Source organism: Sceloporus occidentalis, unplaced genomic scaffold (assembly GCF_023333645.1).
Source record: "Sceloporus occidentalis isolate IW3139 unplaced genomic scaffold, rSceOcc1.0.p SCAF_3, whole genome shotgun sequence".
Taxonomy (NCBI): Eukaryota; Metazoa; Chordata; class Lepidosauria; order Squamata; family Phrynosomatidae; genus Sceloporus; species Sceloporus occidentalis.
Genome location: NW_028316983.1, coordinates 110525380 through 110544081, shown reverse-complemented (window position 1 = coordinate 110544081; position 18702 = coordinate 110525380). Strand labels below are relative to the sequence as shown.

The 18702-nt window shown below is 44.8% G+C and overlaps 1 protein-coding gene across 2 annotated transcripts in view; it reads right to left on the bottom strand.

Annotated features, from left to right (window-relative positions):
* Positions 1-10396, bottom strand: part of BRINP3 (BMP/retinoic acid inducible neural specific 3) — a 308838-nt gene extending 298442 nt beyond the window's left edge. The window contains exon 1 of one of the 2 annotated variants that reach the window (XM_089515811.1): positions 9873-10396. The gene's annotated coding sequence lies outside the window, so the exon portion shown is untranslated. Of the gene's footprint in view, positions 1-6607; positions 6693-9872 lie in introns of those variants that run through there. The other variant, XM_089515810.1, reaches the window with a different exon arrangement.
* Between the last annotated feature and the right edge of the window lie 8306 nt (positions 10397-18702).

Sequence of the window (18702 nt, the reverse complement as noted above, 5' to 3'; positions counted from 1 at the left end):
TGTTTTTCCTGGCACAACAGAATGTGATAGAATGCTGATAACTGGCCTAGGCTGCATTAATGCAATTAATGCAGCTTTAACTGTCATAGCTCAATGCTGTGCAATTCTGGGATTTGTACTTTTGTGAGATATTTAGCCTTCTCTGTCAGCCTGCTCTGGTGTTACAACAAACTATTCTTAAGATTCCATAGAATGGAGTCATGCCTGTTAAAGCAGTGTCAAGCTGCATTAATTCTGCAGTGTGGCAGCAGTCCCTGCTACAGTTATCCATAATGGACTGTTCTTTCAAATGCATTAGAAAAGTTTACAACCAGATCTTCATACATCATTCTTGTAATTACATATGCCACTGAAAATCTACCAGTCTTTTCAGAAGCCAGTGCTGTATTTTTTTGTACTCCTCTTTAAAGGCAAGCCAAAAAAGATATGAATATTGTTGTGGAGAGAATGCTCAACAAAAAAAAACCTGCAACAGCAAAACCTGTGATGTTTCTCAAGCCTTTTTGATGTTCTCTCAGTTTTTCATTTAAGGTTAAGAAAGTTATTGTTACTGAACAACAGCAAAAAATCATAGTCTTCCTTTAATCATATGTAACCCAATGCTTCCTAAACTGATCAACTCAGATAAGGAAGGGAGGAAGGAAGGGAGGAAGGCAGGAAGGCCAAATGAAATCAGATGTGATGGCTTCACAAATCATGATATCTACCATGGATTTGTTGTAGAGGAAGTTGCTAGAACAAAAATTAACTTTATGGGCTGAGTGCTAATATCAGGGCTCAAAGGGGAACAGGGAGAAATGAGAGAGAAGAACTGAGTCAGAGATTCACATACAGGTTGGGCTGCCTTTTTTACTGTATCAACTCTGCCTTCAGCTGAAAGAGAGTATTGCTAGGCTCATCTGCTTGTTTGCATGTCTCCTAATTTAATTTTCTTTTCTTAGAGCTCTGGCATTTCATCAGTGAGTAGTTGAAGCATGAAACACTGTTTTACTAAGCAGATGTGAAAGTGGTAATAAAAGGCTATAGGAAATCAGAATTTCTTTTTCCAATCTAAAATAAGATTCTCACAGAAAATGGTTCAGTTTTCCTACTTGGTCTATGGAATTATAATAGCTATGAAGCTTAGCAACTGAGTGTAACATGACTGTTCCTTCCAATAGACATATATCGGTGCAATTTACACATCTTGGCAAGGCATCTTCCTGCCATATTATGCCCCAGGGACCATTTTTATCCCCTTAAATATTAGGAACATGCTGCGTGTGGTGCTTCTGGTACTTTTTCTGAACTCAGATTATTCTCTGAAAATTATTTGATAACATACACTGTCCATTAGCTTCCCATTTCACTTATATTGTTCCAACCATTATGGCTTATTTTAGAAGAGCACACAGTCTGTCACACAGGGAAGAATGGATACAGGGTATTCTATTAAAGCACAGGAGATTTTACCAAAGCATTTATCAGGTCATCTTTTTCTCAAAGCCTGTGTACTACTCTGTTGTTCTTAGCTGTACAGCAGATCCTGTACTTGTACCAAATAATCACAAAATCATATGACTGGAGGTTATGAGAAGGTAATCAAATACAGCCTACATATCAAGATGTATTCTCTTACCAAAAAAAAAAAAAATGTCCGTATCATAGATCTGTCTAGATTACCTGGAAGATACAGTACACCCCAGGCAAAAAAAGGACTGAGAATGATGTATATAGAGCAAATTGGGATGTACAGTCTTATCCCATTCATGATTACTCAGAACAAAGGACAATTGGGCCACTGAGACTGCAATGCTAAACAAACTTGGGGCACAACAAAACAGCAACAACATCTTCACACTGGACTGAGAGCAAATGTGAGCAGGATTTAAATGCTTTCCATGTGGATAGTGGAAGAATAATCAGTCACTGACATGTAGAATAAAATCCATCCTTTATGATGATCACATCTTAAGAAACTGGTATGACATGGCTATGATGAGCTATGAACTTGAGAGACTTTAGTTCCAAGATATTTTGCTACCTGAGGAAAAGAGTAAGAAGTCATCCCCTTTGTTTCTGTGGACAGAAAGCAAATGGTCTAGTACATGAACCTTACTTCAGCACATATATAGGTTTCTCTACCATATCTCAGGGCAATGAGATACTTAGTGGCCGTGAGACAGCCTTATGGCACATATAATTCTGTCATCTAAGAGAAAGAAAAGATCGGAGCCTTTAAGAACAGCAATCACCACTATCCTCCAGCATCGATCACATGCTGCCCAATGGTAGAGCCAATGCTACTTAGGTCAGAACTCACTGGATACCATTACACAAGTCTGCTAATGTCCCTGATTCATCCTCCCCTGTCCTTTCAATTACAATGTGAATATACTAGCCAGCCACATCCAACATTCCATGGTAACAGTCCTTGATGTCCTAATGGTTGAAGGCAAGACATCTGGTGGAAAAAAAACTTTCTTGATATCCACGTGAGGAGATGTACAGCTGGAGATCATCCTCCATCTGTCCCTTATGTGCGTGATTGCAGGTGCAGGTACAAAGTTGAAAAACAAAAGGAGGGATGCTGAGGGAAGATGCTGGCAGCATTGTAGGAGGAGCAAAAAACAAAGTAGAAGACATGTGCAATGCCTGAGAGGACACAGAACAAAACGTCTTCCCCTTGACTGGGGACAGGAAATGCATCTCTCGTAACCAGTTTGATCCATCATGAAGTAGAAGGAAGCAACTATTTTGAGTTTGCAGATGCAGGCCATCACAGGTGGCGACCTTCTTGCGGTTCCTCTGTGGGAGAGCTGTGCAGCATGCCATAAACAACCTGTCCTTGACTTCCTAAATAACCACCCCAGGTATGGTAGAGCTCACTGTATTACTAATAGGATTGACATAAGGTTCAACTGGCATTTCATCTATTCTGTATGTGGATAGGAAAGGGGTGTATCATCTTGTTACGTGGGAGACAATCCAGTAGGCAATAAACTCAGCTAAGGAATAAATCCCTAGGGTGATTCAGGACTAAGTTTGTCAACACATGGTGCAATGGGATTAAACCCTACTGACCTCAGAGGAGCATACTCTGGGGTGCATATGCTCACAAGGGAGTTGCATGGTGATTATGCAAATTCAAGAAAATCATTTTATCCTCCTGACCATGCAATACGCAGGTCAATTTTCTACATGCTTACTCCCTGAAATAAGTCTCATTGAGGTCTGCCCTGTGCTCAGGGTGTTGCTATCTTACGTAATTGACCTGCTTGGGTCATTAGAGTCTTCCTCCACCCCCCTTTTTTCTTGTCTTTTTTTCCCCTGTCAAGCCTTCCTAAAGGCTTTCCTTTCTCTCATATGTGGAAAAGAAAAGGAAAAGAAAAAGAAAAAGGGAGGGAGGGAGGGAGGGAGGGAAGGAAGGAGCCCTTCCCCAATCTCCCTTTCAACAAAGGTAATTTCATTTTGTGGTGTAGTCAACTGAAAAAGAAATGATGTAAAATAGTTGTGTGATGAAGTCATTCCCCAAAGAATGCAGTTCAAGGATTAACAGCATGAGTATGGAAAAGCAGCAACAAGGCATTGGCTGGGTGGGTGAATTTAACTGCTGGTACCTCTCCTCCTCCCATAATAAGTAGAGGGGGACCCTCATTCTAGCCTTCTAGTTATGTTGCTTGCTTTGCATTTTGTCCCATCTCCATTCCATTTCCATCCTTCTTACCTGCACTGCTAGCAAAGATGTGAGGTTATCAACATGCCTCCAGTTGAACCAGCCTCTGGGAAACCTCTTGATTTCACTAATTTGGATAAATTACTACAATGCTAGCTAAAGTGCTTCAGCAAGCAAGTTTACACAGTGAAGCAATCTCCAATCTTCTTCATCTTGTAACACAATAAACTCACAGAATGACAGGTTCTCAAGCAGCCAAAGTAAAAAATTAAACTGGTGGAAGACAAGCCCCAAGCTTCCTTCTGATGGACACAAAACCAGGCACCCTGTCCTCCTCAAAGGCTCAACGCTGAAGCCTGAAGTAGACTCAAGCCATCTGAGATTTGAGTCTGCTACCATCTGGCTGCACAAATGAGATACTCCTCAGTGAGAACTTTCTCATACATGTGATGGTGCAAAGCAGCAGTAGTGTTCCAATCTTTCCACCTGCCTCAACACAGAAAGAGATTTGCACTACCTGTGCAAACATCTAGGAAGCCTCTTAGCTCCCTATTCCTTAATCATTTACAATGCATTTCCAATTGGCTTTGCTCTCAGTGCAATCTTATACAGTGGGACCTTGTTATCCGCTGGGGTTTGGTTCCAGGACCCCCGTGGATAACAAAATCTGTGGATGCTCAAGTTTCTTTAAATATAATGGCAGAGCAAAATAGTGTTCCTTATATAAAATGGAAAAAATCAAGGTTTGCTATTTGGAATATATACTTTTCTGCAACATTTTCAAGCCATGGATGCTTGAAACCGTGGATAAAAAATCCATGGATAAGGAGGGCCGACTGTACATAATTTTCTTATAATTCCCATATTTCCCCTAGAGTTCCCACAAGTGTAGTTAACCTCAAGCCACACAATGAAGAATTGATGAACATTTTCCCAGATCTAAGAGTTGGTCCACGCCGCCTGATGTCTTTCTATATGTGTGAATGGGCCATTGGTTGCTTTCCTTTAATCATGTCAAGATGCAATGTTTACAATGTATCTGTTCACACATTCACTTCCCCAGAGCACTGAATGTGCATATGTGAATCAGGGCCAAGTATCCAGCAATTGAGAGGAGAGAAAACAGCCAGTGCAGCCTGTGTGAACCAGTCCTGTGAGGCAATGATCAATTTTACACTCCTTCTCTCTCTCTCTCTTGGTCCTCACAACCCTGGGTGGATTATTTATCCATCTGGTGACTATGACAATACAGAGAACTATTCCCTCAGTGGCAACTTAGGAAGATCATGCGAAGCCATCTTCTACCAGGTCACTCCATGGGTCATGTAGTCCCGCATTGTTTCACATTGATGTTTTCCAAGGTTAAAAGCCTTCCTTATCATGAGCCCTACTCGATCCAGATGATGTCAGAAAGAAAGATAACTACATTTATTGTCCAATGCAAGAAAGAGATTTTCTCATGTGTAATGTATGATCTACCACTTAGCATATGATCCACATTTCCCAGTCCAGTGTGATATGGAGCGATTGGATATGTTGGCCAGTCTGCAAGGTCTTGTCAAGGAACTTGACCACACTGTTTACAACATGCCAGGAGAACCTCCTTGCAACTCAGGAGGACACCATCCTGCAATCCAGAGACGAACAGACCTCAAGCCCCCTCTGCACAAAATGGTTGTCAAGAAAAACATGCACCCAACCAGGTGAGCATAAAGGGGAAATAACATGCACAAATGGATAAAACCCACTCTTAGGGCTTCTCTCACCCCACTCATCCTTGATCATCCCTCTTTCTCATGATAGGTTATCGACAACATTCTGCATTTCCCTGCAACCAGCAAGGAACTGAACCAGAGCCACTTTATCTTGCGAGAAAGGAAAAGTCACTGATTTCCCCACCATGAGCTGCGTTTTAACTGAGATTTGCAACACAAGAAACCCCCACAAAAATAAAAAATGACTGGCTCACTATCATCTTTCCTGCAGTGATTAAAGCAAGCCTAACTAACTGTCCAGTTAGTCCCTACATGAAAACTTCAAACACCAAAAGACTTGGAAAGAGTGGATGCAACAGAGGGGTTCCTGAACATCTTGTTGGCAGAAAGAAAGAAAGAAAGAAAGAAAGAAAGAAAGAGGAGGGGGGAGAGGAGAGGAACCACTACATCTGTCTGTCTGATTAAGATCATTCACTTTAAGCAGGATTTCTCCTTCCTCCCATTCTGTTCTGCACTGTCACCTCTTTCAAACCCAACAAGACACTTGTTTTCTTCCTTTTAAAATCTCACTAGCTTCTGAACGATCCTTGGAGGAGGAGGAGAAGAGGGGGGCTTTATTCCCTGAGTCATCTTTCCCAATTGGCATGCCATCCCTAGAGGCATTTCCCCTACTCACTAACACCCCTCCCCCAGTAATAATATGTTAAAAATATTAAATACTAAAAATGAAACGATAACACTTGGCTTGCGAAGCCTGCCTCTCTCTCCTTTGCAAATGCCCACTAAGGACGCCATCCATGGCATCGATTGATTGGCATCGGATGGGCAAGGGGAGCTTTTTTCACATCCAACTTTGCGAGGCAGGGCATCTGACTCCTATTTCACACAGTCACACGCGTACACTGAGGGTGACCAGACGTCCTCTTTTTCCCGGACAGGTCCTCCATGCATGATGCCCAGGAGGAATTTCAAACTGTCCTCCATTTCTTGAGCGTGAATTGACATTTCTAGTAACATCAGGTTCTCTTTGGTCGTGTCCCTCTTTTTTGGGCGGGGAGGGGACTGGTCCTCCTTTAAGATCAGGACATCTGGTCACCCTTATCTCCCCCCCCCCCAAAAAAAAAAGGAAAACCACTCTCAACTCACCCCCTCCATTTTGCCCTATCTCATCACGACCCCCAAATTCTTTTCACTTTCTCCCCATCCATTGATGATCTTGAGAAGGATGGAAGCTTACCTCGACGGCTGGCCCGCGCCTGTCTTGCTCCGGAGTGACTCCCGCCTCAAAGTTTCTCTGGCTCCCGGATCCCACATGAGTTGAGAGAGAGACAGATTGAGAGAGAGAGAGAGAGAGAGAGAGAGAGGGCTGGGCTGCTGCGGTAGCCTCCGCTGCCGCCTCCTCGCAAGAGGGAGGATGAAGGGCTTTGGCGAATGGCACCAGTCCTGTCCTGCTTGGGGGGGGGGGCTGCGATGGGTCTCAAGGAGGCTGGGGACACCGATCAGCCCCCCCCACTCCCTTCAGCAAGGTGCCCTCTGACAGAGGGCAGAAGAGCTGGGAAGGACACCCCAAGGAGGATGGTGGTTTTTTTTGGGGGGGGGTGAGCTGGAGAAGAACCCTGTACTCCTCTTAATCCGGAGTGACTCCCGATTGTGATCCCCGATGAGAGAGCTGGGGTTTTTCTTTTCTTTTACATGCAGAAAGATTGATTTTGCTTGGATCTTGAGCTCGGTGGCTCGACTAGGGCAGCGCGGATGGGTCCCTCTTCCAAGACAAGTCCTATTTCCAAGAGTGGGTTTGGGTCTCTCTCTCTCTCTCTCTCTCTCTCTCTCTGTCTGTCTGTCTGTCTGTCTCAATCTGGACACAGGAGGGAGGGAGCTGACGAGGATCTGGCTAGTCTTGACGCCCGATCCCCCCCCCCCCTCTCTCATACACACACTCCAGGAAGGAATGACAAACGTCGCTAGTCCCTGTAGCCATTCGGTGACTAAAGGGTTTCTCTGTTGCTTAGTCTGGCTTTGAAGGCAAGGGATCCTGAGGATGGATCCCAGCACCGAGGGAGAGGGAGGGAGGGAAGGTGGGGTCCAGCCAAGAGATGGGGGGAGGGCTCTTCCCTGGCTGGGCTGACAGATTTCTACTCTTGAAGCCTTTAAAAAGGCTGTCAAGACGGATCTCTTCCGGCAGGCCTTTCCAGATTAACCCCCCCCCCCCTTCCACTGATTATTGATTACAGAGGCTGGATGGCCATCTGGCCTCGGGGATGCTTTCATTGAGAGTTCCTGCATGGCAGAATGGGGTTGGACTGGATGGCCTTTGGGGTCTCTTTCCAACTCTACCAACTCCACAAAAGATCTCTCGCCTCAAGTATTTTAATTCTGGATTCAATTTTATTACTATTTTTATTTTATTTTATTTTATTGTGCTTTGTACAACCGCCCCAATCCATAGGGAGAAGTGAGATATAAATAAAAATTATTATTATTATTATTATTATTATTATTACCCCGTGACAAGGATGGAGGGCTCCTATAGTGAGCAGAAGGCAGTCTCCTCTCCATCCCTCCATCCCTCCATCCCTCCATCTCACACCAGACACCCTCCCCAGGAAGGAGGGAGGGAGAGGAAAAAAAAGGGAGAGAAAGAAAAAGAGAGGAAGGAAAGAGGGAGGGAGAGAAAGGAAGGAAGGAGGGAGGGAGGGAAAGGGAAAGAAAGAAAAAAGAGCGAAATAGAGAGAGAGAGAGAGAGAGAGAGAGAAAGAAAGAAAGAAAGAAAGAAAGAAAGAAAGAAATGTTGGCTCTCCTTGCAGGTGGGAGAGAGGGCCACCGCTGGTGCTATCTGGCCTTTTCCCTCCTCATAGCCATCTCCGATGTGCCACAGGCCCTTGACAGCCCTCTTGCAAGACTTGCCCCCCCCCCCCCCGAGAGGGCTGCTCAGCTCTCCGCAACCACAACAGCCCTGTAAGGTAGACCGGGAGAATGCCTAGGAGGGACTGGATCTGAGATTTTGCTCAGATCTTGTCACAAGGAACTGGGGGGGGGGGGGGGAGGAGCAAGAGGGAATGGATAGCATTGGGAAAGTCCACAAGAAAAGCACCAAGGCGTTGTGTGTCTCTGCCAAGGGCTGATGGCGTGACATTCTAGCTGGTATATATCTAAAAAGACCTATCCCTGGCGTCTGCGCTGCACATGCTTGCGAAAGGTAGACAGTCTCGACCCGTTTTCATGCAGTGTATTTAAAAAGTAATAATGCAAGGAAAGGAATCCAGGAAAGTGAAGCCGAAAGGTTGAGACAGCCTGCGAGGAACAGGTGAGCTGCACGAAACTCCAGACAAAGAGAGGGCAGCCCCGTCTAAACGACCCTCTCCTTAGGAATGAAAGTCTTGAGGTCCCTATGATTCAAGAGAATCAGGGATCGGTGCAAAAACAAAGCCTGCTTTCCTCGAAGGTCCCTCCTGGGACTGATCCCCAGCACCTCCTTGAAGGACTGTAAGGTTTCCAAAGCTTGGATGCCCTCCAACACCACCAGGTTTCCAGTCACAGACACCCACTAGCGAAGGAGAGCTCAAACCCTGGTGCCAATTCTTTTTTTCTGGGGGGAGACCAAAGAGGCCATCCATCCCGACCCTCCTTTCCTCTCCTTTCTCTCTAGGCTTGGAAGGCCACCTGTGGAAACGCAGGGGGTCCTCACCACGGCATGATCAGGTGGCTCAAGTGAGTGAGCCAGGGTTCAAAATTCCCACCACCACCACCACCACCACCAGCGCGAATTTACAAGACACTGGGGGAGAAGGGTGAGGGGATCAGAAGAAATGTAGACAGAAGCTCCCCCGTGATACAACACACACACACACACACACGTGCCCCATGTGCCCTCAGCCAAAAAGTGCCCTTTGCCCTTTTAAAGTATCTCCTCCCCTCCTCCCTTTTTGGCGCAGTCCATGGAGGAATTAAGTTTGATCGCGGATGAAGATTGAGAGAGCCCTCTGAAGGAGTGAAACATCATAGGATGGTGATGATGATGATGATGATGATGATGATGATGATGATGATGATGATGATGATGATGATATATGGACTGATAGGTTATGATGATGATGATGATCTAGTTGTGCTTAGGAAAGCAGCAGAGAGCTAGAGCTGTCAATGAATCAGGAGATCGCTTGCTAACCAGGAGGGGGACTCCTCCCAAGAGGTCCTCCTTTTCCAGGACGTGTCCTCCATTCCTCCTCCGCCGTCCAGGAGGAGGAGGAGGCATCCCAAAAGGTCCTCCATCTTGAGCATGGCACAGAAGCTAGCACTGATCTCTCTAGAGGGAGATCTAGGAGAGAGATCTAGGAGATCTAGATCAGTGTTTTGAGCCTTCCGTTTGGCTAGGTCCTCCCTTTCTTTTCCCTAGTGTGTCCTCCATTTCGGGATGCCCGGTCCTCCTGGCACTCCCAGGCTGGCTTTCACAGACACAGACAGACACAGACACATACACCTGGACCCCTTTCCCAGGTACTCACCGGATGGACTTTCAGGAGGCGAGGTGCCTGGGCAGCCAGGGGTCCCGGGAGGCGAGCTGGCATCTCATGGCAGGTAACTCCAAAGGGCTTCCCAAGCGCTTCCCAAGAAGAAGGACCCAGAGGGGTATTGGAAGGGGTTCAGGTTTGGGGAGGGGGGCAATCGGATATTCAAGGTGGGACGATGGCACACTGGCACCACAAGCAGCAGCAGCAGCAGCAGCAGCAGGAGAAACCTTCTGGGGTCCAAGTAGGAGCAAAACCACCGGGCAAACACGAAACCCACCAACCAGAGGAGCCAGGAAGCCAACCCAAGGGTGGGACTTTAATACTAATACTAATAATTTAATAATGAATGCTAATTATTGGAGATCGAAGGCCCTGATCTGGGAAGGGTGGGTTAGCTGTGACCTCAAGCCAAAGCTTATCCCAAAAAAGGCGAAGCAGGAGGACGAGCTTGGATCCAGCCACGAAAGAGCTCAAGAGAGAGAGAGAGAGAGAGACAGGCAAGTCTCTCTGGGTTTTCCGCCACCGATCGCCCTGGAGAACTAGGGAAGGAGGCTGGACTCAGACTGATAGATATAGCGGAGGGGCTGGGTTCTGAAGCTGGGGGGGGGGGTCGGAGAAGGGGAGGGAAGGGGAAGGGGGAGAGATCCAGCTTCCCCAAGGCTTTGGCTGGTCTTTGAACATCCCCCGGAACGGCTAGGGAAGAAGCCTGGGCTCGCTGGTCTTTCTCTGTCCCTGCATACTATATAGGCATGCAATAGAGAGAGAGGGAGCCCAACTCTGCATTGCTACCAACTCTCTCTGGGTTTTCTCCTAGACATTTGGAAGACAGGCTTTATATCCACTATATATATAATAAGACAGGCTGTGTGTTTGTCTCTCTCTCTATGTGCGTGTGTGTGTGTGTGTGTAAGACAGGCTTTATATCCACTATATATATATCTTTCACACACATGCACAAACACACGCACACGAGCCCGCCCTGGGTGGGTTTCAATTCATCGTTTTCTTTTTGCAGACAGCCCGAGCCCAGATCCGAAAAACATCCAGACGACCAAAGGAAGAACAATTGAGTTTGTGTTGTGTTTGTGTGTGTTTCTCCCTCGCTCCCTCCCTCCCTCCCTCCCTCCCTTCCTCTCTCTCTCTCTCTCTCTCTCTCTGTGTGTGTGTGTGTGTGTGTGTCTGTTTGTCTGCATGTGGTGGGCATTTGCCCCCCTGCCTCTCTCTCTGAGCCTGTAGGGAGGGAATTCCTTTTGGCAAACCTGGTTGTGATGATGATGATGATGATGATGTGACGATGTGTGAGAAGTGTGAGAAGAGGGTTGCAAGTTCATGAAACCTGTGGGAAGCAGCCTCAGCCCCCTTGTGACATCTCAACTGGTGTCTGTGCCTGTGCATGTGTGTGTGTGTGTGTGGCTTCTCTGCCTGTGAAACTGAGCTGCCTGTGTCATGGGTGTGTGTGATCTCTCCTTTCCCTGCGGTAAGATGCACCTCTCCCTGCTTCTGAATGCTACTCTGGGCTGTAGTTTGCAACCCTGAAATCCACCTTCTCTTTCTTGAGACTTGGAAAGGCAGACAATGAACATCCCCCTGCCCTCTTAGATCATTGTTGCCAAAGCTGTCACCTCCTCCTCCTCCTGACCATCCTTACCCACAGCCTGGCTTTGCCCTTCTGCCCCCTGGCAAAGGAAGGCTTCTCTGTATGTGTTTTGTCTCCCACTTCTTGCAGTCTGGTCTGCATCTGTAAAGGACTGTAACTTCAGACATACTGGAAGTGGATGGGTTGGCTTGGGCACGCAGGAGTTGGGCACAGGCAACAGCGGGTATGCACACTTCTATGAATGGGGACAGGATGTCAACGGCATGTTTTGAAAGGAAACAGGGAAAGATGACAGTGCCAGCTGCTTGCTTCATACTATGTATGGGCCTCTCTCTGGTCCCAGTTTCCCTGCTTTCACCAGCTCTCAGAGGGACGGGAGTGCCACCACACTGCCTTTTTCTTGGTCGCTGAATAAGGCCCCATGGTGGAATCTCCAGATCTGCTACCTTTCTGCCTGACCCAGGGTTTTCAATAATAGAAGGGTAACTTGCACTTAAGTGTGCAACCCCCCTGCAGGAGGAGCTTTTCTTCGCCCCTTCATACTTATCTAAAGTCTACCTAATGCATCCACTATCTTTGCTGCCTGTTGCCTTGCTTTGTGCCTACTGCAGTTCCAGAATGCATAATTTTTTCAGCAAGAGAGAAAACATGACTCTGCAGATTATTATTTTTTACTCTTTTCATCAAAGGCCTCAGATCTCTCTCTCTCTCTCTCCCTCTCTCTCTTTCTCTCTCTCTCTCTCTCACACACACACCACACCCTTATCCTCAAATGAGATTAGAGTGATAAAGGTGCTGTGTGTGTGTGTGTGTGTGTGAGAGAGAGAGACAGACAGAGACAGAGACAGAGACACAGAGAGAGTGATCCCAGACAGTGAAAGATATACCTGTCTCTTTGAAATTGGAGAAAGTCCTTGAAGGAACCTGGTGGCCTCTTCTTGGCATCCTAGGGCAATTCACTCTTGCTCTATCCTTTTCTCTGCAAGATGATGCTGATGCTGATGCTGATATTGCATTGAGGGGGAGCATGACTCCCCTCTGTGCTTGTCCCACAGACTCTGATCGCTAGGGATAGGTTTCTTTGCTCCCTTGTCACTATAGTTTGTTTAACAAATGACAACCATTTCTTTTTCTTTTCTTTTTCTTTTACTTGCATTTGGGAACGATGGTTTGAGTAGTGGACTGTGATAGTGGATACCAGGGTTCAAGTCCCATTACAGCCCTGAAATCCAGTGGGCGACCTTGGGCAAGTCAAATGCTTTCAGCCTCCTGGGAAGGCAATAGCAAACCTCCTTTCTGCCAAGAAAGTCCCATGATAGGTTCACCTTAGGATAACCATAAATCAGAAAGCACAGGACAACAACAACAAATGACCCCTCTATATGCTACTGTCATGAACTGCTAAAATCCAGGCTTCAAAGGCCATTTGTGCTGCCCAATTCCAGAGGTAGATTTCTTTTTCTAATAAGCAGTATCTATTTATTTTTGCACAGGCGTTCTCATCAGTGTAAGGTACAACTCCAGGGAATTTAGGGCGTTAAAATGGCATATTAGTTTTAGTGTTGGAGTAGGGCTCTGGGAGGACACAAAAGTTCAAATCCCCTCTTGGCCTTGAAAACCCATTGGGTGACCTTGGGCAAGTCAGCCATTCTCAACCTCAGAGGAAGGCAATGGCAAACCTCCTCAGACAAATCTTGCCAACAAAGTCCCATGATAGGTGTACAGTCTTAGAGTCATGATAAATAGACAGACCTCAAGGAACATAACAATGACAACAATGACTCCTGTCCATACTAGTTTAGGACTTCCTATTTATCCCTTAGCTCTGAACCAGGAGATTATCACACATAGACAGGATAAGAACAGGATCACTCCCCCATCCTTATTGTCTTTGACTACGAACCTGGGAAAGGCTTTCAGATCGCAGCCCTATTGTCCCATCATTGAAGCGGCATTGCATTAACACAAACTCCTATTAATGCAAAATGCCAGGCAATGCCGCTTCAATGCCGGGACAATTATGGGCTCTGTGTGACATTGAAAGTTTTTTGTGCAATAGTGGTCAATCGTGCTTTCTGGATGGGATAATGATGGGATGAGCATGACATCATATGAAAATCTTCACATGATTGCACTATAAGAATGGAAAAAGAATGGAAGAAGGATATTTCGTTCCCCTGTATGATAATCTCCTCAGAGGGTGACTTCTCTCTCCCTGATTCTACCCAGGTAACCAACCAGCACTGCTGATCTAGAGCAGCAGACAGCACTACTGACTGCCCCGGTTTTCCTTTACACAGTACAAGAGCATATGCATAGGTTTGATATTATCTTCTTCTGAAATATAGCCTACAGTATCTGGGATTACTTGGCAATCCCATGTCTAAGAACTAACCAGGCCTGACCCAGCTTAGCTTCCAAGGTCAGACAGGATCTGGTGCCTTCAGAGTATTTCGGCCTCTGTCTTTGCTTCCTCTCTAGCAGTCTAAAATCACTCTTCACAACCACCTCTTAATATGGCACAAGCAAGAAACTATACAAACAAAATACTGGAAAGAGCAAATTGACCACAAGATCATTTGGACTACAACTCTCATAAACCCCAGTGACCATGGCCAAGCATCAGTTGTTTGTTGTTGCTGTTATGTGTCTTCAAAGTCAGTTTTCTTGGCAAGATTTCTTCAGAGGAGGCTTGCCATTGCCTTCTTCTTAGATTGCATCTACAGTGTGGAATGAATGTGATTTGACCCTTCTTTAATTGTGATGGTACAATGTTATGGAATTCTGGAATTTGTAGTTTTGTGAGATATTGAGTCTTCTCTGTTTGAGCGCTTTAGTGCAACAACAAACTACAAACCCCACCATTCCATAGGAGAGAGCCACGACAGTTAAAATGTTGTCAAACTGAATTAATTCTGCAGTCTGGCAGCAGCCTTAAACTAAGAGAGTGTGATTTCCTATTGGGTTTAAATGGCTGAAGGGATTCAAATCTCATTCTCCTAGAGTCCTAGTCCAATAGCCAAACCCGGGGTCTCTCAATAATCACATCAACTAGTTTACTATTGGCTTATAATGGTTTATAAAGTAGCTGCTGATAACACCTCAAAAGCAATTGTGTTGAGCTAGTGTGGTGTTGTGCTTGAATGGTTGGACTGTCTGGGGTTTGGGAACTCCAGATTTAAATCCATAAAATTCACTGGGAGGTGACTCCTCTTACATCTTGGCCTACCTTGTTCAGAAGATACAGTGGGAGAAAGATAGCTGAGTATGTCACCTTGAACCAGAGGGAGCAAAGATAAGACCTAAATGCAGCAAATAACAGTTAATGCATACATATGTTTCAGCAAAGTCCAATGTTCACTTTCAGTTATTCCCAATCATGTCTTAGTAAGCAAGAAATCAAATGAATTATTCTCATATGTAAAGGAGAATCCTGCTTGAATAAAAATTAGCCATTCCAAAAGGAAATTTCCCTGAATGGAACTTCCTGTCACCTAAATTGCTAGCTGGAGTCGGAAAATATTCTGCAACTCTGTAGTGCAGGACAAGGGGGATGAAATGTATGCACGAGACAGAAACAGGTATCATAAAAGTACATTTATTAGGGAGCTTCAGAAGAACACTCATTGGGAAACCTTGGTTTGTTTCTGCATAGGTGAAATTACTCTCAGTAATTAGTACTTTTAGTACTCTTCTGATGAGGTCTTTCACTCACGAAAAAATTCCAGAGAGGGACTGTTCTTAATCCAAAGTCCTATTCTTGTTAAGTGAAAGTAGGAAAAAAATAGTCCTCTATAGCTTTTCACCTTATGGCATATTTGTAACTCATTGCCCTGGAATCTAGTGGAGAAAAGGCCATATCTTACAAATGCTGGAAATACACTTATTCAGTTAAAAAGCTTTGTGAGGGGAAGATACAATTTTTAAAAATGGAGGAGAAGGAGATGGAGGGAAGGGAGCAAAATAAACATATCTAGGTTAAACAGGTTACAAGTCTGATATTAGTTTAATATCTAGCTCAGGCCTCAATCTTTTGTAATAGGTTTACATATGGTGTCAAATATACTTGGGAATTCCATAAGCATACTATCTCTATCTGTAGGAAGACAATTTCTGCCAGAAACATAAGAGAAGAGTCTGAAAAGTTGCTTGAAGGGGATAAAATCCATACTCCACTTACCCAGTGGTGCATTGCCAATTCATTATCATGAAGTGTAAGCCCGGAGGAAAATGTTGTCTCTAAAGATGTGTTTATGATTGTGAATGCCAGACCTTCTGTTTTTGTTGTGTTTTTCTTTGTCCCTAGGTTTTATTCCAGCTTTGACAAAGTCTTAGACAAAGGTCTTAGCAGTTGCCTCACTGGTAAAATAACAGGATTCTTTTATTTCTTTCACAAACACACCATTGTTGTTGTTGATGGGTTTAAAATAGCTCAAAGAGTTTCACTGAAGGTTTATTTAAAACTTAGCCAAGGCTCCACTGTTTCCCAATGCCTTTCACCATAATGTCCCCCTCCCCATCTTACCAGTTCTGTATATATATCATACTTAACAGTTGAGAGTTATTGAGAAGAAATAGCTAAGAGATTTGGCTGCAAATCAGGAAATCCCTAGGCTTTGAATCAAGAAGTCATGCTCAGACTCAACAGCTACCTTGCTCCAGTATTTGGTGTGGTTGTTTGTCTTCAAGTCTTTTCTGACTTATGGCAACCCTAAGACAAACCTATGGGGCTTTATTGTTTGATTTGTTCAGAGGGGATTTGCCTTTGTTTCTCTCTGTGGCTGAGAGTGTGACTTTCCCAAGGTCACCCAGCCCTGTATTCAAACCATTACACAACACTGACTCTTTTTCTTCAATATAATCCAAAGGTCAAGCCAGATCAGATATTTCAAGAGAAATGAGAACTTCTGAACAAAATTTTTCTCACGAAGAGGACTGAAATGTGTTATCAGGTAGAACCTTCAAGCAGCAAGGATGTGCTTTCAATTGTGTTCATGTTGCCTTCATAATGTCACCCTACATCTGAATCTATCTAACTATGGTGTGGTACAGACTGCCCTAAAGGGGAGATCTGCACCCGCCCCTTTTTGCAGTGGTTTGGGGCCAGGGCAGCCTCACTGGCAGCCCTGTGACCCCAATCCGGCCCTTGCACCTTAGGCACCAACGGCACCCCAGCACTAAAGAGGAGAAAGAGCTGGCCACTGCATTGTTGGTGTGGCCGTTTGGTTGCCACACCAACGATGCGAGGGACCAAAAGGAGCTCCATTTCAGAGCTCCTTTCTGCTCCTTTGCCAGGCTGCTATATGCGGCCTGGGGTGGTGCAGACTTGTCACACATGTGCCACGTTGTTTGGATACAGTACGTGCATGACATCAGCATTACGTACGATGTGTAGATGGCACCCTGTAATGATGGCATCCCCCTAGTATCGCTGGGAGCACGCCGCTTTATGGTGTTGTGTACCAGCCTTTTGTGTACTTTTATGGTGTCATCTCATTCCCCGCATGATGCCTGATAAGGTAAGGTTGCCTTGTGATCAATCAAGAAATATAGCAAGGCAGCCCTCAGGAAAAACTGATGAAAAACAGAAGTAAGTGGGGTGAAAATTCATATTTAAAATAGCACATATTTTTGGAGGTGGGATTTCTGCTCTCAACAGTCAGGTTTTGTCCTCAAATGCAGAAACTGAGACGCATTTAATGCAGCTCTCCTTCCACTTGAAGACTTACTCATGCCGCTAGCATTTTGTGTGAGCAAATACTGCCACCTTTGCAGACTGACTGACTGCACACCAGCTTTAATGAGGTCTCTCTCACCGTGTAACTGTGCTGTAATTCTTCATTTAAAAATCCTCTCCTGCAAGTTTAGTCAGCAGAAATTTATTCAGCTTTTGGAGACACTTGAAAGGAGGAGGCTAGAAGGAGGGTAAACATTGCTCTTAAACTGAAATTATGTCCAAGTGATTAAAACTAAAGGAGCAAAATTCTGCATCTGCTATGTTATAAACATTTTTCTTTCTTGTTTGAATGTGGGTTATTATTATTATTATTTTCATTTCCAGGGTTTGTGAATTTAGACATACAATATTTAATGTCAAAAGGCTGCATAGTAATTAAAATCTGCCTCTCATTTTGCAAGCTCCCATACTTTTGTGGTTCAAGAGAAATTTGTGTAATTTTTTTTTTTAGGATTTATCTCTCACATTTATTAAACTGGCATTTGCAGCTGAACTGAGTGTTTTCACTCTAGGAGGTAAAATACTCTATAAAATTGGTATTTTATTGTGTACCCCCCTTTTGACCTCAGTGAGTATGACATTCATTCATCAGTTTTCAGCAGCTAGGTGAAAATACTCAGACACATGAGTTTGCATAACTGAAAAACACAAGTGAGGAAGCAAGTGTTTTGATAGCATCCATTAGAACAGGGGTAGGCAACCTGCAGCCCGTGGGCCGGATGCGGCCCGGCGAGGCCTTGGAACCAGCCCCAGCCCGGTCCTGCCGCCGATTGCCGCCAGGGCCTTTGGGGGGCAATTGTCTATAGAAGCCTCAGAAACATGCATTTATATTAACATTTTTTAAAAAATCAGCAATTTTTTTCGTGTGTCCTCCATTTTTTTTTTTAAAGTGTCTTCCATTTGAAAATTTTGTCCTACATTTGTGCTGGTTTATTTATATATTTAATTTTTTCAAAAAATTATTTATTTATTTATTTATTGGCTTCGGCCCTCCAGTTGTCTGAGGGACAGCAACCCGGCCCCCGGCTCAAAAAGATTGCCTACCCCTGCATTAGAATATACCCTCAGTTCAGTATTACCTAGTGGCAACTGTGTTGATGGGCTAGTGAATCTACTCTTGAGTTTTAGACTGGATTTTAAAGAGTGCTGAATCCTATTACCAAATAGGTTCCACACTTTTGGTAGCTTCTTGAGAGTTCACACTAAAACCCAATGTGGTTCATCGCCCGATTGACATACAGCTATCAGCTACCAGTACTTTGGTTTCAAATATTTCTGTTCTGCTGTTGAACCTGCTTCTTCCCAGTGCTTTTAAATAATGGCATGTGGCAGTTACTTGTGGACATCTTTAGTATCATTCATTGAGTCAGTCCCCAGCTGAAGCCATTGCACTCTTGCCCATCACCCACCTTCAAAGTACTTCCTCCCCCCATGGTCAATCATGATTTACATCTCATAACAGAGACATGAAATTGTGATTTCTGCCTGTG